A 13,258-nucleotide genomic window follows, 5' to 3' on the forward strand; every position below is an offset into this window, starting at 1 on the left:
AATTTCGGAGGAGTAGTACTACAAACACCGTTACAAGAGAATTTTATATAATAGATTTATGCTTATTCAACACTATTTTCTTCCAAGAGATGTCTGGAAGCAGCAGAACGTCTTCGAATCGGATGGTAACATGGCGAGGTATGACATTCCGTCGTCCGAGAAGCGACTGGCCTTCCTGCAGGAACATCTGATCTTCATCGAGATGAAATAGCTACTTCAGGAGGACCCCCGTCTGTTGCCATCGCTGCTCCTGAAGATCCAATCGAGTAATCCGGATCTGATGGGTATCATTTCTGAAAACCAGATGAAGTTTTTGGCCCTTTTGAACAAGGGAACCGGTGGCAGTGTCGTAGTGCATGATGTCTGTCATCATTTTGAGCATTGTAATACATGAATTCCCAAAATCAGACACGATAAGGTTCAAAATCTTTTTATTTGCGAGGTCCCTCGCACACGTGTTGTCAAAATCCGTCGTAGTGAATCCTAATGAACCACCACACACCGGTGATATGAAAGAATTCACCGAGCAATACATGGACAGCCGTAGCGGGTTTCGAAAAATTCCGCCTTTGTATAATAGGATCTCTCGGGGTGAACGAAAGATTCCTGAATAAGTCGACTCGAATAAGTTCACTCTGACACAACAAATTCATTCTTTATTCTTGACAAGTCATATCACGCCGAACGCCAGAGTGGGAAAGCGAATTGCGAAACAGCCCACTTGCCTGCCGAACCGACATTCATTCGAGTGAGAGTGTGTCTATACTTATCTTGCTTGGCTCCTCCGTCTAATATACGCACGACGACGACGACGACTGATATTTCTCCGTACCCGTCGGCTCTGTGTGGTTCTATTGGTGGAATCGATTTCGAAAATTTCGACATTTTTCGCGAGTTTTCCCGTTTCGTTTCGGTTTTTCTGATTGCGCTGCCGGAAGTTCCGTTGTTCCGGACCAGGGATTCAATCGAGTGGATCTCGATTAGCTACTCGTTCATCGAAAATCGCGAATTTACGTCGCTACGGTTTGTGTTTTTTTCAGTGCGGAGTCTTCTCGCGAGACTCGTGTGGATTTTTGTGCCTCCTTCATTATTGCTGGTGAATTCATTTCGTGGAATTTCAAATCTAGTTTTCAAGGAGAAAATCTTTCCGAGTAGTTTTTTGAGTGTTTAGATGCGTGGCTAGGAAGTGTTGAAAGATTACAAATAACTATTGAATTGGTGAAATTAATCCCTATTCGAAAGGTAATAATTTTCACTTTGCGTGAAGTTGAAAAAATCTTTTTGTTTTGGTGTGTTGGAGGAAAAATCGGTGTTGTGTGGAATTATTCTCTTCTTTCTCCCCTTACCCCAACCTCTCATCTACCCAGGTTGTCTGAGTGCTTCGGAAAATTCGACTCCAAGTCGATTGATTTTCCCCACCACCGACAACAACAGCAAAAACAACGACGACGACGTTTCGGCTCGTTGACGTGTGTGAAAATATTTTGGATTTCTTTAGTGCCAAGGCAGGAAAAAAAAGAGCACAAGAAGAACTCCCACTGACTGATGATGGTGGAAACTATAAGTGAGCGCTGCAGTGTGCGATTTTGTGTTTGTGAGCAGCACGTTTAGATGGCAACATACAGTTTAGACCCGTCGATTGATGGTTGTGTGGGGAGAAACACCTTGGAATATGGTAGTGGTGTAGCAATGTTGCCAGTGCTGATTGGAAGATCATTGCACAATCGGGGATTTTTCGACCAGCCTCCCTTTCAATATAAGTGAAAATCTTCAAAAATTTCATGAAATTTCCAGAAAGAAGTCTCCACTTTATAATCAGGTGCCCGGGCCAAGCAATGAGTTAGAGGTTATCGATTTAAAGAAATAGACCAAAGGTTATTCGTCGCCCAAAGAAGCTGAACTGAGACTATGGCTCAACTGCGCAGAGGACTAGGTTTTGGTGACTTAACTAAAGCTGGGTTTAATCCATGGCAATCGATAGTAATATAAATTCGCCAGGCTCCATGCCCAAAGGAAGAATGTAGCAACGAGAAAAATGCTTCTGCTCTCACCCAGTTGACACCGTTTTTAGGAGTTTCAAGCTCAAAATCAAAGATATTATAAATCGCTGGTACAAAGGAACTGCGTGCACCCTCATCAGATCCACTTACAGGACCTAACAGACATCTATTCTGGTCACATCAAACGTTCTAGGAGATTTTATGCTGATGCCTATCAAAATTTTACAGTCAATTGGATGACGAATGGCAATAATAATATCACTGAAGTCTCGTCATATCTAAAAAAGCGCTTTGAATCTTGCTTTTGGTATTCAAGCATAAGATTGTAGTACAATAAGTAAAGGAGCAGATGTATGAAGTTATCCCAACTTCTGTCAGTGGTCGACCTTAGCGATCTGGCAACCCTGCTGCACCACTCAACAATATTTGATTGAATATTTACTTTTTTTTCGTTCTCTCTCTCTCTCTGGTCTTGATTATAGTTTCATCGAGTTGCTGCAATAGTTTCATCGGCACTGCTACTACTCGGCAAATCGTTATGACTCTGCAGCACAAGACTCATGGACAAATTTGATACGAACGAAAGGAAGCAGCGAAAAAAAAATCTACAAATTACAAGTACTACTCAGATAGAAGAGAAACCATTGCAAAATTGTTGAGTGTTTGCGTAAGAAAGATATGTACTTAGAACTGCGGTGCCGTGAATCGGGGGCGATTAAACGCAGATAGAAAATAAAGCAAATTAAACAAGCTAGAAATTTAATTTCTGCAAACAAAGTGAACGTGAGTGTTTCTTCGATTCAAGTGTTCGGCGTGAGTGGGATAGCGATAGCGAGTTGGAGCAAGGATATCTTTCAACCTTGGTGAAGGCCTGATCTTGCACTGAATGCTTGAAAAATACGTCGAAATCGAAAACGTTCGTGCAAAGTGCAAACTTCGATGACAAGTGATTTTGATACCGAAAACAAGTGTTGGTTATACTAGAAACCAATTTGAGGAAAAAGTGCTTTATATATTTAAATTGAGCTGTGCTATTTGTGAAAGCAAAAATATATTCATCGAGCTAATGTGATCTGCTGATTGTCGGTGACCAGCGAGTGAAGATTCTAACCACTTTCTTCTGGAATAGCATGCAAATAAACCGCAAAGGTAAGTCGCAATGTTACTTGTAAATGGAAAGGTTAAGTTTTGTCAAAACATCTCCTCGGTCAGTCGGAAATCTTAGCACCGTGTTGCTGGCTGAGACGCATTTCAGAATCAAATCCGAGGTCCTCCGAAATAGGTTTAACAAGGCAGAGCGAGTCGAAGGAATAGCAAGGCAACACAGGAGAAAAAAAATGGTCAATGTTATGTTATTTTCATATTTATTCCTGTTCTACACGATTCGTGTCTACACAGTCACACATGGATTCTGATCCGCTCGACATGCCTGCAGCTTGACACCAGACACTCCGCATGCACACACACCCACACCATATGTGTCTCGTCACTCGTGGTTTCTCTTCTGAGTGCGGTCCTGTCATAGTGGAGGACGACTGACTGGCGACGAGCGACCGACTAATAGCCGGCAGTGCAGCCAGCACGTCACAAGTTCAAAATATTCCATTTAAACTGGTATCACTGCTTGCTTCACAAATCAACACATACACGCGATTATGAACACCGCAAGCGATTATGAAGTAATCCAATAAGAAATCAGTTTCGCTCGTCTAGACACTCTCGACGAGAACCAACACACGTTTGCGGTTTTGCGGACCAAAACGAATGAATTCGTTCGCCATTCCAAAAAACCAGTTCATGATCATGAACGTCTCGGTTGATCTCACTGCTTTTGCTGTCAATGTCAGTCAGTCAGTATCGGGGAAATCGCGTGAATTTCGCCCATTCTCGAAGAAAAAAAACAATTCACTATATTCGCTGATGACTTTCCAATGACTGATGGTTTTTTGCGTAATAATTGAAAACGACGGATTGCTCCACAGCATAAAATTGCTAATTTATACTTTATGATTTAAAATAAATTCAATAATTTGCTAGCCTAAAGCAAAACGTCGACTTCAACACAATTTGTTCCATCTTTGCTGCAACAACAAAAACATTCATATTCATGATCCGTCTCTAAGACGAATTGAAACGTAGACATATTTATTTCCACCTAAATCAAAGAAGAAAAAAAGTTACGTAATTTTCCTAACAACTCACCAACACTCCCCAACCCAACCAACAGAATCCAGTGGATTCCTTGTGCTGGTGGGTTGATGAGTGGGCTTAAGAAAAAAAATGTAAAAAAAATCGAAAATGTTTGTACACAAAACTTTACTGCCATCGAACTCAAGTGGTGAGAGAAATCTAGCGAAGGCACTCACCTACACATGGTTCCGGAAAATTTTGGTCACTCACCAACACTTTAGAGGGGAGGTTGTGAAGTGATGAACCCAACATGGGGATATGTATTGGTGAGCTCCCGTCGACATCGGTTTGTTTTGAAATCAACGAAAACAAAACGCGTGATATCACCGAAACGGCCGATGGAGTTTTGAGACATGACTCAAAACAGCGTTTCCCAAAGCTCTGGAATTCAAGGTTCCAGTTTGCTGTGGATACCATTTTTGCAAGACTTTCGGTTACAGAGCTAGAAATTCTGGAAAGGACCTTCATGGAAAAGGGTTATAAAGTCGATGCTTTTACAACGGATTAATGTCAGGTCAAATAGAAGGATGCTGAATGTACTTGAAGCCGTATACCAGCGTTTGCAAAATCTTCTGATTTTTAACACTCCTATGGATCTACGAATCGATACCCGATATCTACAGATTTTCAGCATTTCCTAAGGATTTATACGGATTATCGAAAATTATAGGGACTTTCAACGTATTAACGAAATTTTTTGAAACGGGGTTCATGTGTAGTGTGTGTCTTCCTTAAAAGCCATCCAGCAAAACTAGGTAAAAAATTGGAATCTGGCATCCGATGATGCTACCCAAGCAACCAAAAGTCGCATACTAACTTACACGCGGGATTCCGAAGTTCACATTTGGTTGCACAAATGTTTTACGGTACTTTCAAGGAACTTTTATTACGTAAAAAATACTCAGAAACTTCCATCGCCTTCTCAAGAGCTAAAGCATTAAAATAGAACTTCAATGCAACTTCTATGCAACATCTTCTTGGAGGCAATCATAATGTCTGCTATGCTTTTTCTAACGAACTAATAAAATCACATCTGGAACCTTAAGGGTAATTTCTAGCGATTTGTCAATTATTTTTGAAATATTTGTCAATTTTTTTTCGTATTGTTTACATTGGCAGCTCGGCTGATTAAGCTTCTATAATCCTTTCTAAGGGAAATTTGGTTGCTTGGGTAGATAGCAGATAGAAGATCATCAGTGCTTCATGAACGCACCAATGAAAGTAATAGGACATGAGTGCACTCATCGGTTAAATTCATAGGCGCAACCGCTATCAGCAAAATGATCTCTTCTTCCGGGCGACTAGAGGTCTGGCATCCAGTCTCACATCTTCTCGTAAAGAATCGAAGTCCGCCCTTTTGCGCGTCTAGTGCCGATTCAGTGAAGCTTATCCTAAACTCGCGTCTTTCACAGCATACGCTAGGATCTTAACACTCGGACACTCAGAAAAATACTATTATGTATGCCATAAGATTCTCTTATGAAGTGGCGCCATAAGAAAAATTAATGAAATTTATAAGATTGTCTTATGACGCGAATGAATTCTGAAGATGAACGCCTACTTCAATGAGAGGTTGTTGCTTTTCATAAGAGATTCTTATGGAAACAGTAAATCACTTTCTAATAAGAAAAATTCTCGGTATTTCTTGCTGAAAACATTCACTTTATTGTTTGCCAAATTTGTTTAAAATTAAATCCTTTATGGTCACCATCAGCAGCGCATCAACAGACGGCTCCATCAAAGTTTTTTTTTGCCGCATCTTAATCTTCGACCTTCCGTTTTTTGCCGATCAGCTTGCTGAAAAGTAAACAAATAATGTATTTTAGTTTACTAATATATTCAACGTTCACACCAAAAACATCAAATCGAACTTACCATTCCGGAGATAACAATAACATTTAACGTTGAAGGAAAACTATAATAACTATGAACTGGCAATTGCTTCGTACTGTTAGATGATGAAAAAAAAACTGATGCTATGAATGAATGTGTTCATCATTTTTTCACAATGCCGTTTCTTCTATTTTTTCATAAGAACATCGTATGAAAATTGAAAGAATTTCATAAGACTCTTATGAAAAATTAGTTTGGACGCAAAAAAGTGGTTCATAAGATGTATCTTATGAAATTTATAATAAGATTTCCACTGAGTGGATGGTTCTCGTCGAACTTCTCAACGATAACAAACTGGATATGTCTTATGTTTTAGTTTCATTTGTAAAAAAACGGCAGTTATCCTACCACGTTAGGGTCCCATTCCTGACATCCACTACGCAGCAAGTGTTGTCTTATCTTTGTAATTTCACTCGTATGATTAGACATGCCAAAGTGCAAGAATACGCTATATAGGTTTCGCTAGCCAAATGGTAGTAGTAGTTATGAGACAGCTCAACAAGTGGACGGTGAACCCATCGTTTGAACTTAGACATCTGGAGTAAGATTGTGAGAAAACATTTGAAGTGGATTCAACATGACGCAATTCGCCACTCTTCCCGACCTGCAGTTATTCTGAGGAAACAAAATGTTTTTCTTTTATTAGTTGATCACCCAGGTGGTAAATCTGCGTCCCCCCAGTTTGCTACTCTGGGTCCATGGGATCAATTGGTGACTCATGATACTATGTACACCTACACCATAAAGTCCACCTGGGGCCACTGGCCATAATTGCCATCTGGACCAGCAACAAAGGCCATACCCGTGATGGCAGATCATACTCGCGCAAAGCGCTCCACGGCAATACTCGTTTATTCTTGCTACACCAGCAATCGTCATCCCCTCTACTGTCACGATTCACGACTCACGGGACAGCTATTCGTTCGCCGCTACTCGTGACTCGAGGCCTACATTCGGCCTCTTGTCACAGTTTGAGGCACAAGGCTCTGTGCCTCTCCTCGTGACTTGAGACCTTCTCACGGTCATCCCACTTGACATAATACGAGACGAGAACAAGTCGCCTCTCCTCGTATCTTGAGGGCCCTCATTCGATCCGTCTCTTAACTCAATTTGAGACGAGAGCAACTTGCCTCTCCTCGGGTCTAGAGATACTCGCACCACCTAACGTGTTCTCCATCTCGACTCCTCAAGACTCAGACTGAGGCCCAACCACTGGGCACCACATGAATACGGCACAAGGCCCTCTGCCCGTCGTGAGTCGATCATATCCGCGAATCGGGGCCAAGAACCTCCCCAAAAAGCAGATCGATCAAAACCCGCTCGAACATTTGATCGTCCAGCATATCGGGGTTGCGACTACCCGATACGCGTTACGACCCCTCCCTCTTGCAACTGAGCACTGGTACCAAGGTACCCAGTCACACCACGTTTGTGCTACACTCGGCACGCAGCTCGTTGCACGTGCAGTTCTCTTGGCCGTACGCCTACAGTGACAAGTCTGGAGACACGTTTCCACTCTGCACCACGGGGAGATGGAACTACTTCGCACAGCAGAAAACAAAATGTGGTGCAGAGGATGTGTATGGAGGCCAACAATTGACATGTGGTTAGTGATGGGTTTGTCCAGATTATGATAGCCCTGTTAAGGAGCTTGATTCTGCAGTAGCCTGTGAAACGTGTAGGATGACTACATCGTTGTGAAGCATCTGAGCAGGTTGCGTCGGACTCCACGATTGAAGCTACAACTTTCAAAAGCTCCACAAAAACCCGTAAAGCTGCCGGTCATCAGTGGTTAACATACCGTCTTTTCTGCAGCGGCTGGCTTAGTGGCGAGGCACATGCCCATTTCGGTTTAGCTAAAGGAAGATTTCTGTTTTTAAGACAACAAGGACATGCCCAAAGTACAAGAAAACGCTATGTAGGGATCGTTGTCCAAACGGTAGCAGCTGTGAGACAGCTCAACGAGTGGACGGTAGAACGTCGTCTGATCTTGGACAACTGGAGCTGGATTGTGAGAAACCATTTGAAGTGGATTCAACATGACGCAATTCGCCACTCTTCTCCATCTGCGGTGATGCTGAGGAAACAAAATGTGGTGCAGATGATGTATATGGAGGCCAACAATTGACACGTGATCAGGGATGGGTTTGTCCTTATAATGGTAGCCTGTTAAGGGTTCTGCAGTAGCTTCTAATGCAGAAACTGCAGTACCTTCTATTGCAGAAACTGCAGTAGACTCTACTTTCTGCGTTAACGCAGATCGAAGGTGCGCCGGCTGCCCGTATAGGATATGCCATCATCGAGAAGTATCTGAGTAGTGCCGCTTGAACTTCTTCGCAGTGGACCTTGAAGGAAGGGAGCAGAACCCTGTCGAGGGATACTTTAGGGATACAGAAGTAATTCATCACATCGGGGGAACCTCTGGAGTTGATGTAGAATGTCGTCGTCGCCGAGTTATATCTGAGCCGATGCGTTCAAAGCGCCGATAGAGGAAAGGTTGGTGTATGAAATTCAATGTCATTACTCGGAGAGTTAAGATTTCAAGTCTTTAATAGATCTACTAAAATCATCAAGATCGTTTCGAATCGTCAGACGAGAGATCAGGCGCTGAGTCGTATAAATACACAGATGAACGCTAGGTACGTGTTAACTTAGAGTTATCACGAAGAGTGGTCAGATTTCTAGTCGTGAGAGGAGAGATCAGTCTTCCAGTCGTCAACAGGAGAGGTTAGTTTGTGAACCTCGAGTCATTACGATGATGTGTTAGTTCTATAGCCGATACAGGAGAGATTAGGCTTCAAGTCGTAAATAGGAGAGGTTTCGCAGAAAGTAGTTTCGTTCAAGTATGCCGTGAGGCGCATTGGCTTAAAATAATCTCAGTTCGAGGTGAGATCCAAGGTCGGATGCCCCAGTTGAACTTGACGGATTAGGAGGTATGCGTGGAGTTCAATTCCACTCATAGATCAAGAGTTGCTAATTGGTTTTAAGTGAAAGGCTATCCACCATAGCAACCATCCCACTTTCACTCTCCCAACTGTAGAGCACTTTATTAGCTGCGCACACTATCAACTGGACAAATCTTCACACGGGGAGACCAACACACAATTCTTCCTCTTGTGTTACCTCGTCCAGTTACCGCCCTTCAAGGCCCAACTTCTTGGCAGAGTAAATCTTTGCATGGTTAATACAAATTTCTTTGTCAATGCTTTGAAATTGCAAGGCCTTGCCCACTTACGCAGCACGAGGAACTTATACACTGTAAGGGTCCGTCATAACTTCTGGGAGTTTTTGTCAAGATCTGTAGAAACGCTTCTTATTTTTTGCAAGGCACCTGTGAGCGATCTTTTGACTCGGTGACTTCTTAGGTGCTATCGGTATCAGAATTGTACCTACCTGGTAATTTTCCCGACCATAATCAATTTTTTGTCCTCGTAAGTCCTCGTAATGCGGAGTTCATCGTTCAGCTTCTACAATCAATCTTCAAAACTCGTTCGAAGCGTCTATGAGAACGTACATCCAGGGTTTCCAACATTTTTTTCCCAAAATTCAGAGAACCTTGAGTATAGAAATCAGGTTAAATCAGACTGGTTGGTTAGCCAAACTGCTAACTTTTCATTGTCTTCCTTACTAAAATGTTTAGTTATGGTGATATGATAAATTATGGGTTTAAGACCACTTTTCATAGGTAACTATCGATTCAGCTCGAAGATTTACTAATCTCTTAGTTCATTCTCCAAACAATTTCCAATATTGAGAGAAATATTCAATTATATAAAATTTACTAATTCTTATGAATAACGTTCTCCAAAATAGGGGATAGTATTTTTTTAAAGATGTTTGAATACCAAATCTTATACGGTAGATCTTCAAAAACAAAAGGATTGATGAACCTGAACCTAAAAAAATGTTTCTTTAAAAAAAGTTACCAACCAACCAAATTTTAAAAAAAATTGAAGTGAGAAGGACGAAAAATCGCTCTACATTTTCGAGCACACAAATCCTAAGAACTTATCCATAGACTATGATCGGTCATGGAATATGTTTGCTCATATTCAAATAGGTTAAAATTCCGTTTATTTAAGACTGTTTATTGTTGTGTTGCTTCTGAGACAAAAGAAGTTCACAACAGACATTAGATGAGATATGACCAGTAAGTTTTCCGTTTGATGGTGACAATTCTCCATGAATTTAGAGCTTTATTTACTGTTAGAATGAAAACTAAATTGGATGGGGAAGTTATTTATAGAGGATTGGAAAATGGACAACATTAGATGTCCTCAAATTTCTCGTTCGTTACGAATCATGTGTTGGAAATGGGATTCGAAGTCCAAAATAAATTATCCAGATATTCCAAAAACTTCTGATTTCCTCATTTTAAAAGCACGATAACATTTGAAATTCGTTTTTATAACCAAATTTAGATCACAAATGATGAAAAAAGTCTCAAAAAGAGTAGTGCATAGGAAAAATAATATTTTTGTGTAACATCGCAGCGCAAATATTATTATTTCACTAGTTTAGGTATGAAACAAATTTTCTTTTGAATATAATATTATTAAAAAAAATACTGCATTTACTTTTTAATTTAAGTTAGAAATTAAATTAGAGAAAATGCAGATTGACAAAAAGTAAAAAAAAACACATATCTTTGCAAATTCTTCAAACTACTGCCTGTGCTTCATATTTTGAGACTCTAAGAGCATCTGTATTCGTGGTCTATTCTTGGGTCTAATTTATACAAGAATTGAACCAGAGAAATAAGATCCGATCCAATGACAAAACTGGCAACTGCACTCGTGTTCCATTAACTGTCAAACGGTTTAGAACTGCGTCAAATTGGATCCAAATCTCATAAGTTTTGGATCAATCCTTATACCAGCTATAAAAAGAGTTGAGTTGAAACCTGTATAATGAATTATCAGTGCGGTTGCTAGGGTCAGAATTTGGGTCTAAATCGGCTGTTTGGACCACGGATACAGGTGCTCTAATGATGCAAAAATGTGTAAAAAATTTCTAACTTTCTAATCCTGTGTTAAAATTTTTTTTTGCAGGGACGTGACTTTTACGTCTATTTTTACTTTTTTTTTATCACAATCTTGAAAAATATAAAAAGAAATTCTTAGCACCAGCTTTCTAAGACATTTAAGGATTTTTTTCATAATTCTTATTCAAAGCCACAACACAATTTAGAACAAGTTTTAAATTTTACAAATACGTTGATAAATTTGCTATTTACGGTGAGTCATTGATAAATCGTTCAAAATTATGTTCTTAACTTTGAACTAGAAATTTGCTTGATAATAAATTTCAAGCAGTTTACTTAACTGATTTGAAATCAATTTGCCGATACACCTGAGAACGAATGCCAATTAAAATTTCGAAAAATCTAGAAATTTATGCTTCGGACATAAAAATCAGTGCACAGTTACAGAGTTTACAAAATGTAACATCAGATTTCATAAGAAATTAAAAATTATTCTATTTATTTTTATTTCTTTTTTTTAATTGAAAAATTCTACTAATGATCTTTAATTTGGGTAAATTTGGATTTGAGTAATTTGAAATATGAATTTACAATTAGAAAAAGAATCTTTTTTGAACTCAAGAGATGATGATGATAAAAAGTAGAAAATATTAAATTTTATTTCAAGAGTGCCGAGGATCAAAATCAGAGATAAAAACATTTTTTATATTCAAATTCCTACAGTTATCAAAAGAAAGGCTTAAACAGTTCATTTTTCAAGTTCACAATAATCACAATAGTTCAACATGTTCAATTTATCATTGAAAGCTTATGCATACTGTCAAAAACAGATTAGGAAATGGGCGATTTGTGATATTTTAGAAATCTTCAGTACCGTTCATAATTGTATAGAAAATGGAAGCAAGCGCACTTTCACTTCGACTTTGAACTTCCATAACTTTTTACTCTGATGATAGTTTTTGATCAAATTTTTTGCGTTAGACAGATCAACTATCACACTATTATCACACAAAATTTGAGCTCTCTCGAGTTTGTGTGGCCTGAGAAACAGTAATTTTACGAAAATCGGACTTTTTGGACTTTTTTCATTCATCTGCAATATCTCTGAAACTACGCAACAATTTTTATCGAAATTTTGCACAGTGATTATTGAAATATAAAGCTAGCATGTCTGAAGTTTTCGAAAAGTTCTTTCGATGAGGTCAAAAGTTACGCGAGGTGCAATATTTCAGGCATGAACCTTGAATTGCGATTTCTATAGAATTTTGGACGAATGTTTTCATAGGAAAATCATATTCTCTGTTTAACAACCAGTTAATCTATTTCAACCGAAAAATCACAACAAAATCGCGAAATTCTGATTTCAAAACACAAATGGACCATTTATTCCATTTTTTCTTTTCTTCATAGCTTTTGCCAGAAATTTTTTTTCTGATTGGTGGAGGAAATGATATTGTTCTCATAAATCGTCCAAAATTCTATAGAAATCGCATTTCAAGGGTCATGCCTGAAATATTGCACCTCGCGTAGCTTTTGATCTCATCGAAAGAACTTTTCGAAAACTTCAGACATGCTAGCTTTATATTTCAACAACCACTGTGCAAAATTTCAATAAAAAATGTTGCGTAGTTTCAGAGATATTGCAGTTTGAATATGAAAAGTCCAAAAAGTCCGATTTTCGTAAAATTACTGTTTCTCAAGCCACACAAACTCGAGAGAGCTCAAATTTTGTGTGATAATAGTGTGATAGTTGATCTGTCTAACGCAAAAAATTTGATCAAAAACTATCATCAGAGTAAAAAGTAATGGAAGTTTAAAGTCGAAGTGACAGTTCGCTTGCTTTCAATTTCTATACAATTATGAACGGTACTGTACGTTGCAGTTGGCGGATCGTTATTGAAAAACTATCCGATATAACTGTGTTCGATGTTTACTCTTGGGCTCGAACTCGCGGACATCGGCTCAGGAGACAACAGACTTGTCAACTGAGCTATATCACAAGCCCGTTTAAATGATTAATGATAAAAAACCAAAGTAAATAAATGAAGAAAAAGCTGATTCTGAATTGATTTAATATAGTTCATTCAATGATTTTATAAAGTTAAAATCTACGGTTTTTAATAAGGCTGGAATAAATTACAAATTCTTCTTTTGTCACTCGGAGATCACGAGGGGAAAATAATAAAAAAAA

The 13,258-nt window shown here is 39.2% G+C and overlaps 1 protein-coding gene across 9 annotated transcripts in view; it reads left to right on the top strand.

The window, feature by feature from the left end:
- Positions 1 to 814: 814 nt before the first annotated feature.
- The window catches only part of LOC129749889 (neurogenic protein mastermind), a 467,345-nt gene continuing 454,901 nt past the window's right edge, over positions 815 to 13,258 (top strand). For 6 of the 9 annotated variants that reach the window (XM_055744999.1, XM_055745006.1, XM_055745004.1 and 3 more), the window contains exons 1-2: positions 816 to 1,242; positions 2,483 to 3,149. The gene's annotated coding sequence lies outside the window, so the exon portion shown is untranslated. Of the gene's footprint in view, positions 1,243 to 2,482; positions 3,150 to 13,258 lie in introns of all 9 variants that reach the window. The other 3 variants (XM_055745005.1, XM_055745000.1, XM_055745001.1) reach the window with 3 other exon arrangements.

This window comes from Uranotaenia lowii, chromosome 2, assembly GCF_029784155.1.
Source record: "Uranotaenia lowii strain MFRU-FL chromosome 2, ASM2978415v1, whole genome shotgun sequence".
Classification (NCBI taxonomy): Eukaryota; Metazoa; Arthropoda; class Insecta; order Diptera; family Culicidae; genus Uranotaenia; species Uranotaenia lowii.